The sequence below is a fragment of the Manacus candei genome, unplaced genomic scaffold (genome assembly GCF_025592945.1).
Source record: "Manacus candei isolate 608988 ecotype Guabito, Panama unplaced genomic scaffold, ASM2559294v1 h1tg000047l, whole genome shotgun sequence".
NCBI lineage: Eukaryota > Metazoa > Chordata > Aves > Passeriformes > Pipridae > Manacus > Manacus candei.
In genome coordinates, this window is record NW_026138095.1 from 4,160,461 (window position 1) to 4,186,242 (window position 25,782).

At 47.1% G+C, this 25,782-nt stretch overlaps 1 protein-coding gene across 2 annotated transcripts in view; it reads left to right on the forward strand.

Moving 5' to 3' along the window:
- Positions 1–25,782, forward strand: part of COPRS (coordinator of PRMT5 and differentiation stimulator) — a 138,437-nt gene that overhangs the window by 72,119 nt on the left and 40,536 nt on the right. The window lies entirely within an intron of this gene.

Here is a 25,782-nt window from a genome sequence, read left to right on the forward strand (position 1 = left end):
TGGGGTTTGCTGCTGGTGTGGGGCCCTGTGGGTGCTGTGCCAGCGGGCCCTGGTTTGTGTTGTCGTGTCACACCCTGCTGCCAGATGCCCTCACCACATGCTCTGAGCACTGCCTTGTCCTCCAGAAGAGAAGAAATTGCTCTTCCAAAACTTCAGCAAGGGCCCTTCCACGGACTATTTTGTTTTTTTCTTTCTTTATTTTTCCCTCGGGGTGTCCTGGTCACGAGGCAGAACTGCAGCGTGTCCCCCAGTCCCCATAAGTCAGCAGTGATGCTGGTGGATGATCAGGAGTCACTGAGGAGCCTCAGAGCCCTCTCTTTGCCATGAAGATATTAAAAAAATGATTTTGCTAGGGCTGGATGTGAAGGTTGTGCTGACTCCATGTTGTGTAACATTGACCAGGTCGGTCATTAGTGTAATGACAGGGGCAGCTTTGATCTGCCAGTTCATATATATTCACTGCACAGCTTGGGAATCCTGCTTCAGGAGGGGCTGCAGAACTTTGCTATTATTGGATATGAATCTATAGATTACAAGGATGTAACTGCAGGAACTATAGATGCTGAAGGCTTTTAACGGAGGAAATAAAGGGCTTGGTACTTAACTGCTGCTTTTCCTGGGGCAGGAGGGAAAGAGGATAAAGAGCAATGGGAATTGTCTCCATTGGAGTGAAATCTGGACTATATAGCTTAGGATAGGGAAGGGTATATAGAAAATGTATTTTAAGATATTCCCTCTTTTCCTCACCCTCTTTCCCTCACATCAGCTGCATTCTGTCCAGCAGAAACAGTTTGGTGTAGATGGGGAAAGAGCTGGAAGTTTTGGAGATGGCCTCATAGTTTGGTTCTGTGCTTTTATGATGATAGATTTAAGAAGCCACTCAAAGTTCCATATAGACACTTGTGATAAAATGGGCTGTCTCGTTGCATGACCCACTCAAAAATGCACTTTCATCCGAAGATCCTAATTGTACAGACTCCCAAGCAAAGGGCAAAAAAGATAGACTCTGTAACTATGTCGTACGTTTTTAAAGACAGGGCCAAACAATTCCCTTTTGTATGTAGCAAACAAATTATTTGTCTTTCATAAAGGCACCACGAGGCAGGAGAAAGCTTTTGAGTGCAGAGGAGCCCATTGACTGTGGAATGCAGGAGCAGGAGGAGGTGGGATGGCAGACAGTCCAGCAGCTGGTGGGAAAGGTGCATAAAGGCAGAGAAACAATAGAGGATAAATGGAAAAATTCTGAAGTATCTTGTAATGGTTTTCTTCTTCAAAGGACATAGCCCACAAAACAGCTCTAAATAGTTACAGTCCTATTTGCCAAAATTACATTAAAAAAGGATTTTGCAGAAATGGAGACGTGTAGGTTGGCTGATGGCTTTTAAACCAGAAAGCTGAGAACGTGGAGAGGGTCTGTGCAGCAGAGTCATAGGCTGGGTATGTCTAGAGAATGGTTTTGAGGCCAAGAAATTACAAATCTACCTTTATGAATTGTTATGGAAGCAGTTGAGTGTGTGCAGACCCCATAAGGGAGGAAGAGATCTGAGGCCACAAGACATTTTTTAAATCAAAATAGTGTTAACTCGAAGCTGTCTCTAGACTTCAGGTCCCCTAAAGAGTGATGTTCACAACTGAGCAAACTGTTCAAGTCTCTCCATCTCCTACAGCAGGATGTAAAGGACTTCCCCATATTGTCTGAATTGAACTGAAATGGTGTTGGTGTGTTCTGGTGTTTTGGGGTAAGAGCAGCATAAATCCCTCTGATTGTGCCATTTGGTGGACACAGCTCTGTTTATTTTTTAAGCTGACACAGAAATGCAGGATAAGCTGAGCTGACCACAAGTCATTAAATGTTATGCCTTGAATTGAATACTGAACAGTATTGTTAGAGCATAAAGGGAAACTCTGGAATAAATTAACAGGTCATATAATATCTCGCATTTCCCAGAAATGCAAGAGCAGCCACTCATCTCTCTTCAGCTGCTTTCTCAGCTAAAGGTGAGATATTTCTGCTCTAACTCAAGACATCCAGGAGTCAGACACTTATGTTTGAGCTGGTCATGGCTGGAGCTGTGCTCCCTTTGCAGTTGACAAGGAGAAATGGGAACCTCCACGGGGTGGTTCAGCTTCTCCTAAGGTGGATGTCTAAGGTGGATCAGAAGATTTGCTCTCAGAAGGTGCCTGTTTCTCTCCACTGAAGGAGTTCCTGGGACCACCTTCTCCTCCCAGGTATGGGCAATCACAGCTTCCTGACTTAGCTGCTGGTGCTGTGTCCAGCTCTGGGCTGCTGTGACAGGAGCAGGAAGGTGCTGATCCCCACCCTCTTGCACCACTGGGATATTTGGGAGGAAAAGCCTATTAGGTACCTGGGGACTTGTGTGTGCCCTTGGCAGATGGCAGGGCTCGTGCTGCACACCACAGGTCTGATTCCTCCATAGCTCATTTTGCTCGTTCATCACAGTTCAGTTTTCCTTGTGTGAGGAATTCTGCTCGAGGAGAATTCCTGTTGTGCACTGGTGGGAGTGGCCGCAGGTGCATCCCTGTGAGGGCACTCCTGTGACTATGGGACATGGCTCCACTGAGGAGCAGAAGCTCAGGGGCTGCCAGAGCTGGCACTGGGGCTGAGCTCAGCCCAGGATACAAATCCAGATGGAAAGTGGAGTGTGAGGCACCTCTGTGTGATAGATGCTCTTCAAAACAGGTAATGCCCCTGCACTGGGTGGCAAAGCCGCCTTCTGTAGCTGGACTTGTCTTCTTTAGTTGCTACAATTCTCTGCACTGGCTTAGGGAAGGACTTTACATTTGTGTTCTGGAGCAATTGCCTCACATTTGTATTTCAGCTGGTTTTGGGAAGGCAGCAGGCAAACTGCGTCGAGACTGAAGCATTTATTTTTCTTTGTCTGGACACTGTCTGCTGCAAATTTACATTCACATGTGTAATTCCAGAAACTTTGAAGACTGGAGCTCATTGGAGTAGGAACTTCCAGGATTAGACCCTAAATATATATGTTGTTTTACCAGATAATACATTCTGCTGCTTAAAATAGCATAGTTCTAAAGCAATGGCTGGCATCCAAAGCTTGACATCCATATTTCTGTTGCCAGGATATTTTCCCACTAAAAGTGAATTAAAAACATAAAAATCAATGTCTATTTAGTCTGTTCATTATTATTGCTTGGTTAAGTATAAACAATTTGTCAACACATAACAGACACTTGGAGAAGACGTTTCCTTGCAGTAATACAAATCTGAAATTCTCCTGGCTGCTTCCTAACCTGGCACTCACAGCACTGGATCCAACTGCACAGCTCAGAAGTTTTGAAACCAACCTCTGAGCTGGGCTTTGGGTGAAGTTTCTCAGCAATATATAATTATTCCCATTATACCTGTCGTCAGTGATTCATTGACCGCTGAGACATACGTACGAGCTATTTTTCTCTTTATGACTTTTCAGGGGGATGATTCACTGCTTATAAGTGTACATTATCATATGACTAAAGAAGAGGGGAAAAAAAAAAAAGACAAATGGAGCGAAGTGCCAGTGAGATTTTCCATATTAAACCAAAAAAAGGGTTTGGTCAATGAAACAGTGATGCTTCTCCCACATAAGGCCAGCAAACATCTGTAAAGCTTCAAAGCAGCCAGAATCCTTAGAGCTTTCCTTTGGTTTTACACTTCTGCAGTGCAGCACGCTGGAATCAGGGGAGTGCAACAAAGTAAACACAGCTGGGAGGAGACAGGGGTGTATCAGCTTTTCTTCTGGATGCTCTGCTCGGATGTTGGTCCTTCCTTGCTGCCCTTTAACCCAAACCACAGGGTCTTTCCACGCTGTGCAGCAGGGAGAGCAGGATGGGTGGCTCAGCATCGCCGTGGTGCCAGGGATGCTCACAGCACATCTGTTATGCTGCAGTTGGCTGCAGGAGAGGGGAGGAATCCTGGTCACCGACTCCAGGTGGATGCCATCGCTCCCGGGAGTTGGTGGGGCAGCCCTTTGGGATGAAATCGTCTCTGTTGGTGGCTGGAGAACACCCCGAGCAGTCACAGCACTACCTTGGCACCAGGAGCTCTGAGTGCAGTTTGTAACCCACAGGTCAACATGGGGATGGGTGGCAGGGACCGTTGGAGGTGCTGACTGAGAGACGGAAAGAAAAAAACTCTCTGCGAAAACCGGTCGGCAGAGCGGGATGGTCTGTTGAGCAACAGGGAAAATAGATTTATGTGTCACTGTTGGCTTCTGCGAACGAGCCAAATTGTTCTGGCACAGAACACACGATATTTATTCACAAAAATGTGGAATTAATTGCTATCATCCCCGTTTTTTTTAATGGGAACATGTTTTGTTTGTTGGTTACAATAGTCCTGAGCCTCAGTCATTGTCAGGAGCGGGGCTGCCCTGCCGTGTGAGGGGCCTGGCAGGAAACGCTGCTGGGTCCGGTGGGGCAGGGAGGGAGTGCCAGGGAGATGCCCAGCCCATGGCAGCCTTGGATGGAGGGCAGTTCCCTTACATCTTTGTGGAAGTCACGGTTCTCTCCTAATACTGAGGTCTATTTACATTAGCTTGTGACCAAGAAAGCCTCCCAGATGTTTTACTTATTTCACTGGCTGTTCCATTCAGTTGATTTTCTTCTTCTCTGGCTTTTCTTTGGAAAGCAAAGGAGGTGATTTCTCACCTCTCCTCCTCTCTGTGTGTATCTCTCTTCATGGCTGACCTGACACATCTTGAATGTGAATCATAGGTTTCCTTTGTCTTAGATCCAAATTTTTCCAGCTAGATCTCCCAGGCTCCTGCCAAACACTGTCCTCTAGCCATCCAAGCCTTTGTCTCTTCTCCTTGCCCTGCCATGCTGGGAAACTGCAGTTTCCCAGGGCACTCTTCTGTCATCAGAGCCACCAAAATATCCTCCTCTTGTGCCTCTGCTTGTACTTGACTTTCCCCTTTGCTTGGACCACAGGAAAGCTGCTCTGGGCTGGAACAGCACTCATTGACAGAGAAATTACAAGTACTGGTTCCTTCAGCCGGTGCTGGAAGAGCCAGGAAGGAGAAAAGGGGCAGGAAAAGGAGTGAATGCTAATGGAATTTGGGAAGGGAGGCTGAGCTGAGGCAGGTGAGAGTGCTTGGTTACTCAGTTTGAAAGGCACTTCCTCCAAAGTTAGCAGGAGGCATTTCTGCTCTCACTTGAACTGAGGCTTGGCTTTTTCAGTGTTTGTTCACAGTGTTGGGCATCACCAGTGTGAACTGCAGTTATCCCAAGACAGACTGTCCCCCTGGGAATCAACCACTGGAGACGCTGAGCCAGGCTCAGTGTGGCACGTCCTCGTGTGCTGTGCTGTGCTGCCTGGTGTGGCTCTGCCAGTTTGGGATGATCTGTGGTCTGTCCTCAGCAGCAGCACTAAACTCTTCACTATTTCATGTTCTCATTGTCCATCTTAGGACACAATTTACCTGTGCTTTGCACTCCCAGGTTGGCTGTATCTGGGTTATCTGCTCCCTCTGTTTCCCTGGTTAATGGGGATTTGACTCAGTCCCCACAGAGCCTGCAGAAGAAAGAGGTTTTTATCTACAGAGACAGAGATCACAGATACATGAACTATGTGAGGGGTGAGCAGGTCATTCTGATGCAATTCCATGGAAACACACAATTACATTCATAGGCACAGCTGAGTAAGGTAATTTGGAGCACAGCTGGCCAGTAGCAGGGATTTTCTACTCTCTAATCACTGCCATGGACCCACGGGCTGGAGGAGAGCCCAAGTTGAAAGGGTCACTCGCAGGCCAATAAAAGAATATCTGTTGACTGGGAAGACCAGACTCAACAGTTTCAAAAACATGTTTTTCTTCATCTTGTTGAAATACGAGATTACACTTAGTCATCATTTATATGGTTGGACTCCTATGATCTCACAACTACAAACCTTTTCTTTTCTTCCTCCTCCCCCTCTGTTCTTTGGGTTTTTTTTTCTTTTTCTGTAGAACCATTTATTAAACATATGTTTTATTCCTGCCTGGGGATTTCCACTCAGTTTTTTGTGGTCGATATCCCAATGCCTGGAGTGTTCTCAGGCTATGGTTGGGGAGATCTCAGTCCATGCAGCAGGAAAGAAATCATGCCTGTTCCCTTGCATTAAGTAGGTGGGTCAGATTCCCAGCTGGTGTAAATTATCCTGGCCCATGGATCTGTTCTCATGGTGTTTGTAGCTTCCTTGGGAGACATGGAGGAGTAAAGCTTTGCTAACAGAGATGCTGAGGGAAGTGTTCACATCCCTGTGAGGACGTGCCTGTGTTGCCACAGCAGTCTCTTGATCTTGTCTCAGTTGGAAAGGATGGTGCTGCAGTGCCTTGTCTGTTCAAGTAAGTCCTGCATGGAAGTTTACGAGAAATCTGGGTTTGTCTGGCTGTGCTTTATAAACCTTTCTCCCCGTCTCCTACAGCTTTGACTCTCGCCTGCAGGACCACTGAGCTCTCTTGGTGCTGCAGCAGTTCAGTGAGTCTGGGTAAAGCTGCTACACATCTAAACTGATGGCTTTGTTTCTGGAGAATTTCCATTAGTTTATCGCAGTGATCCACTTTCCTTCATCCCTTTCCAGGCAGAAACTCTGTGAGCTTGTCTCTGCTTCCCTGGTGAAATACTGCTGCACAAGTCACTGCTTCACCCTCTCACCCCAAACTCATTATTTCAACCCCTCTTCCTTATACAATGTTATTATTGCAGTTACTGTTGCATCTGGAAGGCTTAAAACACAGACACACAAAACAATTTGTTCTGCCCCAGTGATCTTCTTGGTTGCTGGAGACCACTTTAGCCACCTCCAGCTCCATTTACTCACCAATTAAGCCAAATCCTTGTCATTTATCAGCACTATAAAAACACTTGCTTGGAATAAGTTTCGCTATCTGGTGTCAGACTGTGTTGTACAACTTTAACTGATACAGCTAAAATGTAACCAAGCCTCGAGTGATTTTCCTTGTGACATGCCATGCTGGGATATTCAAATTGTTCTTGTCTAATGATGACTAATTCCTTAGCTAAAATCCGCCGGTAAAATCTCAGCTTTGTATCTTACTCTTTTGAAGTATAAAATATGATTATTTCGTCTCCATAGCATTGTCTTTTGTCTCTGGTCATTCCTACTGCACAATTATTTAACCAGCATCTGTAGCATAATTTTTGGTGTATATTTACTAAGCAGTGAGTCTGAAGTCTTGCAGTTGGATTTGAGCTGTCAGCCCAGGGCTTTCCTAGTGACCATGTCCTCAGCACAGTGCTGGTATAACCTTGGCAAAGAAGGTTTTCTTGATTTCTGGTGGGGAGAGGCTACCTTTTAGGGTTTCACTGCTTTCAAGCTCCATGAAGTTCTAACTAATTTCTATTTGGGCTCAGGTCCTGAGCTCTCCTGAAGAAATTGCAGACCGAGGGGGCACATTTTGGGTAGGAGTAGAGGCTGTAATGGTTATTCTTTCATGAAGCTGTTCTGACTGCACCTTTGATAGTCCTCTGGCCACCTTTCTAAGCATCCAGTTTTAAAAGTTACCAGAGTGACAGCCTGTGCATCACAGAAGGGAAGGGACCACCAAGGAGGTTTTCACCGTCCCCAGCAGTTCTCCCCAGAGGTGGAACCATGCACACATCAGGTGACAGCCCTGCAGCAGGGACAGTGTCCCCTCCTGGCCCTGGGGACACACTGTGACTTATTGCAAGGAAAACCATTGCACTGACAAGGATGCCATTGTATTCCTGCGGTCTTTTCTAGGTTTGATTTCTCTTCCAGTGTTCTTCCTTGGATGTAAGTTTAGCCTTTTGTTTCAGGTCAGCTCAGAAGCAAACTGGATTCTCTGCTTTCAGCTTTTCCTTTGGCTGGAATAAGCCTTAGATTTGGGTTTGGCTTTTCATGAGGCAGACTGCCTTTATATTTGCTTTTCTCATTTATAATTCATCATACCAGGGCCCTGCTTCACCTCTCTGTGGTGTTGTAGAAGCCTTTTGTTGTTGTCTCTGGCCTGTCCTGTGCTCTGTGATGTTCAAGTGCAAGATGCTCATTAAAGGGGTACATTAGAACAGCCAAACTGCACCTCTGAAGGGGTGTGTTCAGTCATCCTTTCTGCACTTTGCACCACAACAGGTGAATCCGTTAGGCTGCTTGCTTTCATTTCACTGGGATTAATTACAGAGTGAGAAAATAAGTTTTATGGCAGCGAAGAGCAAAATCTTTGCTTTTAAACTCCCCAGTCTCACAGTCTGCAGGGAGGGATGTGTCAGGAGAGACAGTGCCTCATCCAACTTTCCTGTGTGCATCAATTAAAACTTTTAAACTGGGGGCTGAAACTTGGAGTGTTACTCAGGAAACAGAACCTGTGCTGAATGAAATCCCTGGGCTAGAACAGGCCCTGCTTAATGAAACTGGTACCCCAAATCCTCCTGGAAGGGACACTCACCTCAGTAAACCATGGCCTGTGTGCTGTCAGAAGATTTACAGCCTGGGTAGGAAAGGCAGTAGAAGTAGGGTACACTTTCTAAGTTATTAGTAATATCTAGTATATAAGATATAGAAAATAACTGACCCGTTGTAGCTGTTTCACCAGATCAGATCTGCCTGAATGGTGTGGAAAGAGCAGATGCTCTTGGTTTCCAATGTCACCACTCACTGCTGGACAGGGTGGTACCAACTGTGGAATTGGTGTGAAACAAGAGGGTTTAGAGCAGAGAAGATGATGAGGTTGATAGGGTTGGGGTAACAGTACCCACAAGTGTGATTTAGGAAAGAAATCAGAGAAATAGATAAAGCAAACTTCAGAAGCATATGGCAATGGTTACAGTGCCTGCAGAAACCATCACAAGGTCTGGCTGATGTGATGGACGTGAGCAGAACCTTGTCCAGCACTGCCTTACTCTTCTGTGCCCCTCGATCCTTTAATCTTTTAATGCCTCTATTCTTCATCTGCAAAGTGAGCATCCAGTGTCACCTTCAGGAGGATGTGGATTGTCTTAAATTATGAATGTCTGTAAAGCTCTTTGGAATCTTTGGATGGCTCTTGTTTCAGCAGTACAAGGTATTATCTGGACTGTCATTGCTGTGCTGGTTCAGGAGGAGTACAGTGGGGTTTATTTGCAGCTGTGGTCCCAGCTGAACTCTGCAGTTGGGTGCTGGGGAATAGGTGTTCCAGTAAAACTGCATGTGGAGGCTCTAACTGTGAGAGTTGCAGGAGCAATGAGAAGGAAGGCTGCAGGACAGAGAGAGATAAATGCTAGCTGCAGCTTTTGCTTTATTCTTCCCTTTTTCCTTGTCATTAATCTGGCCAACTAGAAATAAGAATTTATGCCTGTATGTATTAGAGAAGCATAGCTGGAATGTAAGATTTATTGGCACTAATATGAAGGAGCAATTTCAGAAAGAGCTCTGGAAATAAATTCGTGTGTTGGGGTTTAACTTACTCTGAACTCTTCCTCTACAAGAACTAATGAGCAGAATGGTGCCAATTAATCATTAACTTTTGCCCTTCTGTGCCACCTTTAGCAAAGATTCTTAAACCCTCTTTAGGGTTGGCACTTGGTGCCAGTACAACTGTGGGGTGGGAATTTTAATATTCTGTTTACAGCTGGACTAGAGACATGTAGGGATTAATTCCAAGCCTTGCAAAGTCAGTGAGAGCTTCAGGAAGACCCAGGTGTGAGTGGTGACTCTGCTGGACTGGCCTGGCTGTGGCTGAGTTCCAAAAAAATGCAGTGCTGTGGAAAGGAGGAGTTGAGGGGTTTCAGGAGAGCTCAGGCTGATGCTCAGGGGTGAAGCAGGGAATATCCCTGTGTTTCCAAAGGACTGCAAACACCCTTCTTCCTGTGCTGTGCTCACACCAGTTCTGTGAATTCCCTCAAGATTGTCAAGACAGGATGGTGGAGGCAAAATGATCCAAAATGAGGGGAGGAGCATCAGGAATTAGGATGGTTCTCAGAGGCTGCTGCACATATGTTGTGCTGCAAATTCCCACTCCACTGGGACTGAACTTTCTGATGCTATGAAAATCTCACCTGTAGTGCTGAGCAGTGATTTAACAGGGTTCTGAATGGAGGTGATTTTTTTTCACCTACTTTGCTTTTCTTGATCCTCTCTGTCTAGCAAAAAGCCTGGTAAATGATGTCCAAAGTTTCTTGCTGCCCACAGAACTGAGTTGCAGCCAACGGGGCTCAGTTCTGTGTGTGAGGAGCCTCGGAGGCCAAATACCTTCTTCCCTTAAACCTCCAGGATGCCCAGGAAGCCACAACTTGGAAATCATTACTAATGGATCATTAGATAAACCATGTTTGTGTGTGAGATAGTCAGCTTGGCACTGGTTTCTGATTGATGCACAGCTGAGGCTTAATGCAGCTCCCAGAGATCAGTGTGCAATGATGCTTTTCCACTTCGTTCCAAGGAATGTTTGTTCTGCCCCTCCTGTTCCCCTGCCTCTTTTAGCTCTGGTTAAACACAATGGAGAAAGTTCACTCACAGAGCCTGTTCTGCTTTCTGGCTGTTGTGTGTGACTGGTTGCCCAAGGAAAGGTGACTCAGTCTGGTTTTCAGAGGATTTCTGCAGGACTGAGCTGAGTTTAAAGCTTCGTGGGACATGTACAGTGTTACACAGAGTGGGGCTCTCGTGCTGTGCACTGAAGATTTACAATTATTTTAATTTAACCCAAATGAAAATGTTACGAGCCAAGTTATTCTGCAGACATATTTTCTGGATGGTTATTTGATTCCTTACACTTCATATGGAAGATTTAACTTGAGGTTTGGCCGCTCTATTCATGTGTCCGAATGTCTTTTTGGGGTTTGGTTTTTCAAAGCAGACCTCCTCAGCTTTTGCAGGTGCAGCTTTTTTTTTTTTTTTTGTCCTTGCAACTAACTCTGCCTTCAAAGGGATATTTGGAGAGGGTAAAGTGGGACTGGCTGCAGTGTGTGGAGCAGCATGACAGGGGGGGCACCCAGAAATGTGGGGAGTCTGAAATGTTCCTGCAAGTCTGTTTTCAGGGATGGGGAGAATCAGGCCAGCTGTACTCCCTGGATGAAGGCTACAGTATCAGGGGCTGCAGATACTTCTCCTGCTTTGTTCTGAAGCGGGCAGTGTGCTGCCATGGGTCCAACCTGGGCAATGTGAACCCATCTCTGCAAGGCCTTGGGGACCCCAAGGCTGGGACTGTGAAAGGCTGCCCTGGTGTCACAGGGCAAGGCTGTTAATCCAAGGCTCTTTTTTGTCACTCACCGAGGAGGGAAACAGTTGCTGCTTGGTGTCCCCACCCTGAGTGCCTTTGGGAGGGTTAACCAAAACGACCTCTGGAAAGCAAACCCTGAGGCTGTTCAGGGCAGGTGATGTGAAGAAAGGGCCATCATGTCCTTGGTAGCTCAGCATCAGCATTCAGAGTCTGCATGAAGGGGTTATAAAGTCAGTTCTGATCCCAGCCTTGTGTTATAGAGATGTTTTCTCAGATACTGCAGAGGAAAAAATGCCCAGTGGAGAGTTTCTGTGTATCTGATTTGTATTTGGTGTTTGTTGGACCTCATGTGGAAAATCCGGGGGATTGTTTTAGCTGCCACTTCTGCAGAGAGGGAAGATTTCTAGTAGGCAAATGGGAGACACTTGTCCTCCCTTCATTTCTGGTGTTAATTGAGAGTTTGGAGTAAGTCACTACGATTCAGGCAGGCACATTCTTCCTGGATGTGCCTGTTTTTCTGTCTCCCTCGTGAGTGCTCAGGATTAGCACTGGAGGCAGAGGGGTCCAGTGGTTCCAATGGGAACAGGAACTCAGGAGCATTGGGGCCATCTGCTCCCAGGAGCCACCCTTAACCCTTTGCAAATGCCTCACCTTCACAGAGGAGGCTCTTTGTCAACTGCAGCAGTGTTTAAATTGTGTTTAACAGGCTCTGCTGCAAAGGCCCCTCCTGGAAATGTTCTCTCTTCAAGTTTTACATTCCAGCATCCTTTTGTGGGAATTAACCACCACGTGGAGATGGTCTGATTGCACAAAGCTCTGGTTGAGTGAGAGTCAACATTTCCTTAACCTCTTATTAAGCCTATCATAAAGGTATATTTTTTGAGGTCATTTTATTAGCATGATGTGTTTGGCTTCTTGTCCTAAGGAAATGCTCCAAAGATACTAACACACACTGAACTGAAGGAAAGAATGAAGATGATGATATGAAGCCCAAGAATTTTAAGTCTGTTAAAAGTTTAACTAGAAAACCTTGGTTGCTGAACCATCTGCTTTTAATCTTCCTATTGCTATGCAGTCTTCTGGGGACTTGGGCTTGGCAACAGATTTCCAAATCACTAAATTAATCTTGTCAGGTTCAGGAAGCAGCAAAAAACCCTTGGGAGGTAAATCCTGCACTCGGTTCCACCTGTGTGAACTCACCACCCTCAGCAAGCACAGTGACACCACGTTTTCTCCGTAGGATTGTGTGGTCAAATATTGAGACACACTGATCTGCAGAGTGAAATCTGGCTGAATTACTTGTCCAAAGCCTCTTAGGAGCAAATGACCCTGGAATATTCAAAACAATCTGCCTCATCATCAAGCAGTCTCAAATATCCATGTGGGTATTGAATAAAAATGCTCTGCAGCACTGCAATAGCAAGTCTTCTGCAGCAGTATTCCCCTGGTTTGTGTGTGGATGGGACATTCTCCCTGCAGCCCCACTGTCAGCACGGGCTGTCAGTGTGTGTGGCCATAGCAAAGATCTTAGGTACACTCCCTCTTTAAGGAAAACCCCAAAGTATGAACCTACTTTAAGTTCCTTACATTTGGATGTCAAGCAGAGCTGGAAACTGCCTTTAGACACCTGTCAGGTCCAGGAAATAACCGTGTAGAAACTATAATTTGTTAATGTGCATGTCCAACAGCATGACAAGTGCTCAGCAGATAATGCAACGGAGACAGCTCTTGCTGCCTCCAGGCTCTGCTGGTCGTCCTCTGTAGCTAAAGGTGCCACCCCTGCATTCCTGGCTTCTCATGCCAAGGCTGCAGCTCTGGGATACCACTGAGCAGTGGGAAGAAGTGGTGGTGGAGAGCCAGGGAGCTGAGGTGCCCGAGCTGGGCTGGGGGCAGCAGTGGGAGCTGCCTCTGCCCCGAGGAGCCGCCCGGCAGCTCCACTCCAGCTTTGTCAGAAAGCTGTGTTTTCGGAAGCCCCGCTCTGTGTCTGGGCTTGGTTTTGCTGCAGAGCATCTCAGAACATTCTCAGACTCCACGTCTCATTAGATGTAAAAGACCTGCCCATCTCCCTCATGATGGGAAGCTCCCACACATCTCCCTCGTGCTGGGAATCTCCTGATGCTTGCTGGAGAAGCTGCTCCTGTGTGGCCGGGTCCCTTTGGAGCTTTGCCCTGGAGTAGCAGCAGTGGAGCCTTGGCAGCACAAAGGGGGAAGCAGAGTTTCCATGTTGTTTTTCTTGTTTAATTCTCAGGGAAAAAGCCTGAGATTTTTCTAAAAATCCTGTCGGTCTCAGCAGTGAAATCTGACGTACAGCCCAAAAATAGCATTTCGGTGAGAGCTCAGAGCGTCTGCGACCAACTGACTGGAGGAACAGAAGTTGGCAAATCCACACTGCTCAACATTTCCAAAACTAATTTTCCACATCAAGTCTCCTCTTCCTTTTCCCTGTGGTGTTTAAACAGGAATGTAAAAAGAAACTGTTAAGGAAACCCACATATGTAATTGTTAGGGGAGGAAGAAAGTTTTGTGGCTGAGAAACAGGAGAAGAGCCAGATGATCCTGTTACTTCTCCTGCCACAGACTTACGTGACCTTGGCAAGCTGGCGTTTCCCAGAGCGTTGACTAATATTGGCTGTTCATCCCTTGGACACTCAGTGTGGGACAGCTCAGCCGGGTGCCTTTGGAAGTGTTGAGCAGCCAGGCTGCTTCCACCAGGCTGCTCAAAAGGAGAAGATCGATTTTTTAACTCCTGCTCCTGAACTTTCTGGCCCTCTGAGGTGACAGAAGTCGCCTCCTCTGAGCAGGGAGCGATGGTGGCTGGGGCTGCAGCCGGGGCTGGCCATGCAGAGGTGATTTTTTGTACCAGCTGAGTGTCTGTCCTTGTAGTTCCACATTTCCTCATCTGCAGGATATTCAATCCTGAAGAGTCAACAGTGAGTTCCTGTATTTAAAAAAACCCCTGTGCCTAGAGGAGTGGGGGGACAACAAAGCTCCTGGGCTGTACAGTCCCCCTGTTATACTCCTGTTTCTGCAGAGAGTTGGATTTCTCAAGTGCAATTTGCTGTCTGGTGTTTGGGGCTGATTTTTACGTGAGGAGATGGAGTCTGGTGTAGGACAGTGAGAGATCTCAGCTGAATAAAGTTGAGCAGTGAAACCATCGTTCTCTGGAAGGGAAAAGAAGAGGTTGTTTTTATCCTGCACCTTCCCAAATTACGAGGGAAGACTTTGAAGTACAAAAATAGTTGCTGTATTATACACATATTGTAGGATGTTTACCAGTGGAGACTAATGCCTAAACAATGAATTTCCAAGCCACTCCAAATGTGATCCAGCTTTTTTCTAAACAGTCATGAAAAAAAATCTTGATTATAACAAATGAAACTCTGCTATTTGTTTTCTTTTCACAGTTGGAGATTCTGTACACACAGAGAAGTTGCTTAGGGTCTGAAAGTGTTTATCCTGCCAAAAATAAATGTTCTAAAAATGATCACTTAGCATTTTCTAGCATATTTGTTTACCATGAAGAATCTGCTTACAGAGCTTATATTGTATTTTTTTTACATTTCAACTTAAATGAGGAAAAATTGAGCGTGCTCCTTACCAACACCCATTTCCACTCGAAGCCATGAAACTGTTTTGTAACTATTTTTGTGTGGGCTGTGGTTACTCCAGAGGAGTTTATTTAGCAACCAAAGGTGATTCTAAGAGTCGGATTTTCAAAGCAGCCTTTTAAATACAGCACGGTGTTTGAAATGGCTTCTGTTTGTATGTGTGAGAGCTTGTAAACTTGCAGGTTTTCAGGAATACAGATGGTTTTGTATCCAGTATCAGTAAATTTAGAAATAATAATATTAGACCAGTGAGCAAAATTCATATTACAAGAACAGTGCATGTATCAGAACAGCCTTTTTCCAGGAAACTGCAGGAGGGAGGCTGCAAATTCTGGATGTTCTCAGCCCCACCCGTGATTTCTCCTCCCCTACAAGTACTGGTTTGTTTGTGGTTTTGCTTATTTTCAGAGAGTCTTTGCTGTTGTATTTGAATGCTTTCAGAATTAATGAATTGAGTCTCCTGTGAAGTTTTATCACCACTTTACAGAGAGGGAAACTGGGAAAGAGAAGTGACTTACCTGAGGTCACAGAAGATGTCTGGGGAGCTTTGGAAGATGCACAGCTCTTCTTCCTTGGGAGATGCCGGCCTTTTTTCCCTGTGACCATCTTGGCTCCCTCTGGCTGTGCTGTTTTTGGGAGGGTGCAGCAGGCTGTTGACCCTGTTGCTCTGGGCTTAGTGATGGTCTCTTGGGGAAGCTTCTGAAATTCTTCCACTCCGTGCCTCCATATGTTAAAAGTTTGTCTGTTCCCTTTCAGACCTGTAGGAACCACTCAATGAATTGCTAATGTGCAGTGGGAGTAAAAGGCCTCTAGAAGCTTTGCAAATGAAAGATCACAGAGAACTTAGAAAAGCAGAAGCACGGTCTCCCCTTCGGCAAGGGGCTTGGAAGCCTGGCTGTCTGCCTAAGGCTTACTTGGTGTTGGGAATCCTTTCCCATCTAACTCAGCTGAGCAGGAAGAGTGGAGGGTGGGAGATTCCTCACCAGGGGCAGAGGAGCACCTTGTGGGTGCTGTGCCCTGGAAGCAGGAGATGTGAGCAGCCTGGCTGCTCCTTTCTGCTGTGTGGGCAGGGTATGGTCTCTCAGCGTGGGCTGACCTTGCTCACGCCTGCTGGGACCACCATCTGCTCTGCACTGATGAGTTTGCCCTCTGGATGCTCCACTTGGTCAGGGGGAGATGGTTTTGCCATGGACTGTAATACTGTTGCCTGGTCTTTGGGAAGAACGTCTGTGAGTCGTGTGTGGACGCAGATTATAGACACATGAAGCAGCTCTTGCTGCAGGTACCACCTCGTTGTTCCCCTGTGTGAAGGCTCTTACCCCTCTGTGTCTGTGGGCTGGGCTGCCCTGAATCATATCACAAGCACTGAATGGTCACTTAGCTTGGTTACCCCATGCTTTTGGCATTTGTTTTGGTGCTGGTGAAGCTGCCCATGGAGCTGAGGAGCATCACACTGCCCACGTGGGAGGGGGGCTGAGCACCAGGGGGTCCCTGTGCTGTGCTGGGCAGCACACACACCTCCCTGGGCAGCAAGAGCTCTCTGCCCATGCACAGGCTCATCACTGGGAATTTTCCTAAAAGTAGTTTTTAAATAGTTGGATGATTTTCAATCTACTTTCCATAGAGCTCCAAGAACTCTTCTTTCATCTCTCTCCTGATTGCAGATGAATATACATTCTATCCCTTAGGAAGAGAGAGTGATGGGGATATTTCTTCTCTTGCCAGTTTGATGCTAGGCAGTGGGATTTCGGAAATCATCCAAACTGCTGCTGCCAGGGCCAGGATACATGGAGAAGAACCTGTTTTCTCCTCTGTCCAGTCTGCACAGATGCTGCATCCAGAGGGATGTGGATCAGAGTGCTTCGTGCTGCTGGTTCTCTGGCCTGTTGTTAGTTACCATATTTAATTGTTGTTTAAAATGGTGTTTATAATGTGTATGAGAAGTGAGAATCAACAATAAAGTAGGATCAACACTCCCAAAAATCACAGCTGCACTGTTCAGCTGGGGATTCTCTGCCTTGTGGTGGAATGGAGCCTCTTAACCACTTTTTGGGTAAAAACACTCTTGGTGTCAGTCAGTGATGGCCTGTGGGGAGGCTGGAGGCAGGTGGAGGAGGGATGTCCCATGGTTTGAGGTGACAATACCCATAGTTACTACTACCAACATGTGCCCACATGTGTTGTGGACACAGGTGCTCAGCAGTGTTGCCTTTTGCCTTTCCGAGCGCTCCAGCACATCCATTCACCTCTGAGGACACTCTTAACTCCTGCCCCAATGACCTTTATGGACACTTTGAATTACTTAGGAAGAGCAGGCTGTTGTCTCTTGCTGTGACTCTCCAGCACGAAGACAAGGGTCTCCCTCTCCAGACCGAACACGTGCTGGTCGCGCTGGTTAGTGGCAGATACATCATTTTGTTCTTTTAGCTTGTCCATCTCAGTAGGTTTATCTCACTAAGCCAGTGTCATTCCACCCACTGTTCAGTTTAGAGGACATGATGATCAACCATAAGGGTGAGGAGAAGCCCTCTGTGGTTACAGTGAGCAGCAGTGTGGCAGCTGAACTCTTCACTGTGCTGCTGTCAGATGTCCCTGTCCCCAGGGAAGGGTGGAGTGCTTTTGTTATCATGGCACTGACTGGGTGGAGCACATCTGAGTAGATGTCCCTTGCACTTACCATGACTGACAGCTGCTGTGTCACAGCTCACACAGATACCTGCTGCTGGAGTGTTCAGCACTTCTGACCCGCTTGTTTTCCAGGCTTTCTGGAGGCCCCTGCTCCACGTGTTACACCTGACCTGGTGTGAGGGGTGACTCCATGAGGGGTCTGTTGTCACTGTAACTCATCTTCTGACAGCTTGTGTTTGAGTCCAGTGGAAACAGTCTCACATGCACCAGCCATTTCTCCTCCTGAGGCAGGGATGGATGTTCCTTGCAGTTTGGATGCCATTACAGTTCCATGACCTCAGGAGACGGCTCCGCGTTCGCACTGCCAGGCTGGGAATAGTTGGCATTGAGCAAAAATTGCTATTGTGTCAAGGATTTGGCCTGGCTCCCTACGTGATGGGAAATGGGCACAGAGCCCAGGCAGCATAATGCACTTGGTTTTTTGCTGATTTTTACCTGCCAAATCTGGAGCAGAATAAGCAGTTATGGCTGATGTCACTCTTTTTTAGGTTCTTATTTATTTTTACAGGCCTATGAGTGGCCAGAGTAGGGAGATCTAAGCTCATCCTACATAACTCAATGCAAATACCTCACGTAACTATTTGAACATTTCAGGTTCAGGGAGTAAAGTACATCCTGACCTGCTTGCCTTATAAATGCCTGTGGTCTAATTGAAGAGCTCATAACTTTTTTAAATAACTAGTTGAGATTTTTCTGTGTCCACTGCAAAGCAATTTTCCCCAGGTTTTTTCACCATTCAGCTAAAATGAAAAACACAAATATACCCAAAACTTGCTTTCAGTGCAGTCCTGGCACCATTAAGTACTAGGTTCAGTAATGAGGGCAGGGCAAGCTAGTCCATAGCCTATTTTGTAATAAAAGAAGGAGTTCCCACTGCTGGAAATACAATAAATTGCCCACATATCAATACACTCCTGACCTCATGTGCATCCTGTGTGACATCTTGCCGTTTCTTAGGCTAAGGGATATTCTGTGCTCCAGCCACAGAAGTCAGATTCCACAGCAGTTTTTGCTTCCTCAAACCCCAGCTTTCTTCCCTTGGGCCGAAGCGGAGCTCAGCTGTGCCCTCCTCCAGCACAGCTGAGCTGTGCTTAAACTCCAACAAGCAAAAAGGCTGGTTATTTTGGCCTGGAAAGCTCTGTTTCAAGGCAAGGCTGCCTGCACAGGGCTGTTTCCCTGCTGGCCCCCTCCCTGCCTTCCAAGGCAAACAGCAGTGCCGGGTTTGCGAGCTCCTCGGGGCCGCGGTGGCACTGGGGTGGCAGGAGGAGCTCGGCGACAGCGGATCTGTCCCTTTGGTGCTCGGCTTTGCAGCCCTGCAGCCCAGACCCTGAAAGCAGATCCTTGAAGAGAAAGCTCTGAGCTCATGCAGATCAGTTTGCAGGACTGAGCCTCGAGAACCACAGTAATTAATAACGACTTGGCAAGGCCGTCCTGGATTTCAATAGGAGTTTTGCACCAGAGCGGGATGAGAATACGGCATTAAAATAAGGCAGACAGTTCACAGCAGGCCGAGGAGAGGGGCCAAGATCAACAGGATAAAACTCTCCTTTTACAAAAACTGCCCTAAACCTTTTTGTCCACACACAGGGCCTTAATTCAAGGCTTGTTGAAGTCAATGGGGAAAAAACCTCATTAATTTCAATGGATTTGAATCAGCTTGAACCCCAGTTCTGGCCAGAGGACAAGTATTTATAAGCTGGCCAGGGATGAATTTAAGTTGGAAACTAGAGGACAGTCTCCAAGTACAGAACAGAGGGGTTCTGGAGCCACCTTCAGCAAAAGGGGAGGTGGCAGAAATGTCTTAATAATTATTAAGGTAGAGCTTGACTGAGCTAAAAAGGAGATTGTGTAATATGGTGGGGGTGTGACAGCAGAGGAGACATCTCCGGTCCCTTCCCATACCGGCAGGGCACAGGCCCGTCACATTCCTTCTTTTCTTGTAATGCTGTGCACAAAACCCTATTTTAGGCAACTGCTATTTTATACTTCTGGCCTAGTGTTGTTTCAAGGAGATGATATATGTCCAAATTATTGGGTATTGGGGGATATTTTGTGACAAATGCTCCTGACAGGGTTCACACAAGCACCGCGCTGTCTGGTATTCCATCTAACATGGCTTTCTTGTTTTCGTACTGACGGCATGATTTCCAGTCATGCTCCTTTTTTTTCACAGAACACGTGCTTAAAATAACTTTTTCTGAAACCCCTTGTGTTTTGGCTGAGCTCTCCCTCCCTCCCCAGCACGTGCTCTCACGAATTCCTCAAAGCCGCAGTGACACGGACTTCTGACGGCTGAACTTTGATGTTTGGTGCTTCTCAGATTTTGTGACCCTGGCTTTGATGTGGGCTGGCATCCTCCCTGCTTTCCCAGATTGTCATCTTCTTCCTCACAGGCTCTGCTTCTCTGCTGTGTTTCACTGTGTTCTGTGCTGCCATGAAGCTGGATTAGGATTCACAGTGGGCTCTGCAGAGCTCCAGAGCACAGGGGATCAGCAAACCCTCAGCCCCATCCCTGCAAAGGAGGGTGCTCATCTGAGGTGGGCACAGTTTAGAGCCAGTTTATTTTTAAGCATCTAAAGTATAGAAAATTCTCTTTCCCAAAGGTTAGGAACCACATTGTTCGGTATTTTAAGGAGAAATCATGAGGCTGCAACTGTTCTCTGCTCCGAGTTCCCTGCTCTGTGTAGGGCTGTCACTGGCTGGCTGTGTACAGAGTGAAATATTATGTTAAATGAAATATGTGTGATTTGAATAACGTGCAGTCCTCACTACTGGAATTAATCAGACTCTAAATGAAATTAAACCTACTTTTTGACTATCATAATTAGCCCACTTTAATGGGATAATGATAAATTGCTCACTGTAAATATGCTGTATTACTGAACATAGTTTTGATACAGTTTTGATTTCCCTTAAAATCCCTTACAAAACAGTACTGTCAGATATTTAACTTATTTTCTTTTATCTGGCATTGCAAAATGTAACGAATAAATTTCCAGTGCCTCTTTCCTTACAATAAAATAACCCAAATTTAAGACAGTTATAGCTTTTCACAGATAGATAGTAATATTTTTGGAAAAAAACCAAACCACAAGTCAAAAAATAACATTTGTCCTCAGTGGATGTAAAGTAGTAAATTATGTCAGAGTTAAAACCAAATTATGTTCTTTCTTGCTTATTTTTTCTTAATGGAGAGCGGAGTGTTGCCAACAGTTGATGAACTATTTTTAAACAAGATGATTAAAATAAAAGTTTGGACACAGAATTTAGCAAAATCAGTAACCCTGCTAGAAATGCTTTTAATTTGCACGAGTGAGATTTTTGTGCTAATTACATGGCAAAAAATACCCTTATCTCACCTCCTTTAGTCATCTCTTACGTCAGATTGAGAGGCAAGTTGTGATCAAATAGAACAGCACGAACCTGGAGGAGTCAAAACCCTTCAGGGTTTGCACCGAAGTAAAATTTTGATTTTATTTTATTTTTCCCCCAAAACCCAAACCCAACCGTGAGTGCTCCGAAGCACGTCCACGATCCAGATTTGTTTTTCTTCACGACTGTGGGACGAACTGGCTCGGAGCCCGTGCCGGATCTGGCTGAAGCCCTGCCAAGCCCGGCGTGCTGATTTGTGCGGCAACGCTGGCAACCCAAGCGAAGGTTTGCGTTGACCGCGACGTTACACGTGGGTGCAGGGCTGGGAAGTGCTTCCAGTGCGCTGCCGTTCTGCTGGGTGACCACAGCCGGTCCCCGGGAACAGCCAGCCCTGCCAGCCCTTAATGAGCTCGCAGGGAGACGCTGGGGCCGAGCTCCAGAGCCCTTCCCGGGGCACTCGGGGTGTCACGGCCCCTCATCGGAACTGCCGCGGGGGCCGTGCTGGGGGTGGGAACGGAGCTGTTTGGTTTAGGGGTAAGTACAGTCACAGCTATTTCCTGCGCATTCCAGGGACCGGGAAGTCGCCTTGCCAACCCGCTCTCGACATATTTACAGACAGAGGAGCCACCTTTGGACTAGTTCTTGCAAACATCGTGTTCCATTATGAAAATGTTCCCAAGGCTCAGGGTGAGGAGTCTGGCTCAGAATATCTCCAGCCCCAGACAGTGCGGGCCAGCGTCTGATCCCAGCCGTGCTGGGGAACGTCTGAAGGAATTCCATTAACTTTTCGGCGTGTGTTCCGGGCGAGCTGAGCTAAGAGCCTGGTCTTCAGTCTTTGTTAGGTCTGAAGTGGACTAAATTGCTGAGTTTTTATTTTCTCTGTTTTCTAAGCAGCAAATAGCCCCACTGAGTCCTTTTATGGGCCCTGCTTTCCCAACTGTGAGAGTCTGGAAACTGTAAGGACATCCACTAGTATCCAAATTCCACAATTAATAATGCATTCCCATAGTGGAGGGGGAATGCTGTGGTTGCCAACAAGGGCTGGCAATTCTGCATGTCAAAAGCTGGGTTGTGGAGCTCCAAAGGCAGCTCCAGCACCTCAGGGCCGTGGATAATGAACAAAATGGATGCTCAGTTCTGGCATCAGCCAAGTCCATTCCTAAATCCTGGGACTGAAGCTCATGCTCACATGCTGTACTAAACAGAGATGGTTGTCTGAGCTGAGGCTTGGTTTAGGTAAAATCATGCAATGCAAAAAAGCAAACAAGTGCAGTGAGTGATGTCCCTGAAGGTGATCAGAAAATTCCTACTTTCCTTCAGTGACCCTTAAACGAGGCAGCATTATTGGGTGGGCCTGTGTCTGGGAGAACAGGTGAGAAGGCAAAAACCTCTCTGGGAAATGGGGACATTGGTGTCACAGTCTGGCCACAGTGCTTGAATGGAGGTTTTTTACTTTGCTACCAAAAGCTGTTTGCGTTTGAGCCAAGTTTGTATTAAAGCTGGTCAGGAGGAGGCAGAGCAGATGTTTCCACGGTGTGGTGTTCGGGCTGCATTTTGCAACAGGTACATTTCCTGGCACTGGAGCTTGATGGCCTGGTTTGCAAAATTACTCAGGTGGATCCTGCCTGCTCTTACACGTCCTCTGCCACTGTTGGAAAATGAGCAGTATCAGCACAGCTGGCCCCTTCTCTTTGGTTTCTGTGTGTGTGTCATCAGGTGTAAGTGTGCCACTGTTCTCTAGTGGCAGGTCTTGATGAAAAACCTTGTTAGTAGAAATAAGAATCAGTAAAATGGTAGAAGTCTCTAATAATAGAAAATATGGCTGAGAAAGAGCCTGGTGGGTCATCCAGGCTGTGTGTGTGCCTGGTGTGCTGGGCAGAGTGCTGCTCTGCTGCTGAACCCCTCACAGTGTGCCTGACCAGCAGCTGAATTCACCAGCCGGAGGGTTGGTTTTGTCCTGGACAGGTAGGGATGTCTGGAGTCTTCCAGTTATCCCTGTTTGTGCTGAGTTTCACTGAAACACACCTACTACTGAAATCACTGGATGTTTGCCCCTGGCTCTGTGACAAGCCAAAATGGGTCTGGACTGGGTTTGTCCTGGAAAAGGAAGGGTTTTTAAGCAGACCTCAGCCAAAGCCCGTGGAAATTGTGGACTTTGTTGTGGTTTGGGTGAAGCCTTCTCACAGGATAGCACTGGCAGGTACGTCCTCGGTGTGCGAGGGCTGGGTGCCTCCTGTGGGTTTTGTTGTCAGTTGTGGGATTCAGGAGCGTCTTTTATCCTCGTTGGAAATGCACAAACAGCACAGGCAGTGCTGGGAGGCAGAGGAGCTGCTTGCTGGGGCCTCGCGCTGGGACAGGGCCTGCCCGGCTGCCCAGGAGGAGGCAGAGCCGGCGGCGCCGGCGAGCGCGGCCCAACCTGCCCTGTCCCACCGAGTCCTGCCCGCAGCCACCCCTTTGAAGCCAGGCAGGAGTGGGACATCACCAGCCATGGGAATGGCTGTGTTGGTCAGCACTGGCTTCCTTTTAAAGCCAAGTGCCAGGTGGGAGTGTTGCATTCCCGCAGGTCAGGGGTAGAGGAACAAATATGGAACAAACGGGCTTTCTGAAAGGGCTGAATGTTTCACCCCCCTGTGAGGACAGTTGTAGCAATGGACATCTGGAGCCCAATGGGTCTGTGCTGTCACCTGATGGAGCAAAATATTGGAAATGCAGCGAAATGTATCATCATTGGATAGGGAGCGTGGGAGTGGATTCCTGGCACCTTGTGGGTTCAGTAAAAGGCAACGTACCTCTCGTTATCACATAAGCCTGTGGCACAGGGATCCCTCAGAGAGCCTGAAGAATCTTGTTGTTACAGCTTATGGGTGACTTTCTCAGACACCAGAGTATCATCTTGGTGACTTCTTGAAGCTGATAAGTGTTGATTGTATTTCAGTTCATGTGTGTTAAAGACAGAAGCAGCAGCAAGGCTGGAGATGTGACTCAGGTCATGAGTCAAGGGAACAGTGGGATTTTTAATTAGGTCTGCTCATTTTCTTTAAGGCTGACAATACATCTGAGAATTTGACATTTATTTATGAATGCATTCCAGATTTGCACACTGCACATGAAAACGGAGGACGAGCCTAGGGAAGGGTGGGGTAGTGTGCTTAGATACTGTATCTGACTTGCCCTCCTGCCCGCAAGTGAAATTCTTTCCATCTGAGTCCTCCTGAGGTGGTGTTGGGTGAAACAGCCCTTGCCAGAAGATTGTCTTGTCCCTACTCCTGCCCCTGAGCCAACCAAAAAGGGTTGCTTTGTTTTCATCTACTTCTGCCTCCCCTCTGGCATCCCCTCTGCCCCTGAGGGTGGTGCCTCCCCTCTGCTGTTCTCACCAGGGTGGGGAACTTGTCATCCTGCCTGCCTGCTTTTTCTTCCATTTGTGCTGTTGGAGTGGGCCCATCTCCATCCCAGGTGTCTGTCTTTGCCACCTTGACCTGCAGCGTGTCCCGACACAATTCCTTCACTTCCCAAACGTGTGATGTCCTCAGGGAGCAGAAGGCTGGGGAAGCAGTCCCTGCTCTCAGTCCTCCCCGGGCTCCTGTTACCCAGCTCCGTGTAGGGAGTACCTACAAGGTGTAGGTACATCAGTTGCATCTCAGGGCAAAGTTTCTGACTTAGGTGTTGCTGATGCACAAGCAGAGAGCAGGAATGACTCTTCTCCCCATCCTGTGCTGACTCTGCGAGCTGACAGCAGTGGGGAGCAGTAAAGGCAGGGAATGCAGCAAACACATCCTCGTGGCTCCTGAAGGGAGAGGCTCGAGTCTGAACTCAGGTGGTGCTTAGATCTAGTGAGTGAGAGGCAGTGTTTGAAGATGGCAATCGCTTTGATGGCCTTATCTGCTCTTTGAAGCCAAGGAGCCACTCCCTGCCCCAAACACATGTGATAAGCTCCAGCAGCTTCTGTGGATCTTCTCTGCAAAAATAAGGGGCTGAGTTGACACAGCCAGCAGCCTGTGACTCTGAGCGTGGGTGTGCTGTGGTTTTCTCACATCCACACCAAGTGCCCAGTGTTGGCACAGAGTGCAGGGCTGGCATCTGCCTGAGGGGCTGCCCAGCACACGCAGGCTGGGCCTGGCTGATTTAAATGCCAGAAGAGAGGCATTCCCACCTTGGGCTGCTGCCACCCCTCCCTGGCACCACAAAAGCCACTACCAGGTCCTCAGTGATGCCCAAAGGGGGTCAGTAACTCAGGAGGATGTTTCTTCAGGTATCATACGTGGCTTTCAGGAGCCCGTGGCTGTGGTAGGGCTTTGCCCTCTGACTGTGGGGTCTCCAGAAATGGCTTGGGGTAACTCTGTTGAGCTCGTGGGGTTCCTGTGGGTGGTACATGGGGAAGTGATACCGAGCTGGGATGAAGCCAGGCAGCCAAAAATATCAGGAGCAAAGAAAAATTATTTACAAAGCAACTGAATATTTTCCCTCCCTCCCCCTCACATTTTTTAACAAGCTTCTTTTACCACTAAGAATTTCATCCTAAAGAAAATTGGCAAGTGTCTAAGAGGCAGAGGTGCATCTCCACCACATTGTTTAATAACAATGTACTAGGAGTCCTAATGGGAGTAGATAGTGCTTTCTGACCCAAAGAATGTACATTCCACCTTGAGGGGGGGAAAGAAAGAGATAAAGAGGAAGAGAAAAAAAAAGGAGTTGTGTTTGTAAATGCTGATTTGAACCCAAAGGGTTTCATGTCAAAAGTCTCTCGGATCCCTACAGTCACTACGAGAAACACATAGAAGATTTGAGCACAAATTGCTCCAAGTGTTGAAATTCAACCCATTTTGGGTCAAGAAGCCAGTGGGGAAATGCTGTCTTTGTGAAAAGATGGTTGAAGCTGGTTCAGAGCAGATAGAGAGAATGACTTGAAGCTACAAAGTGAAGTTGTCAGAAGCGTG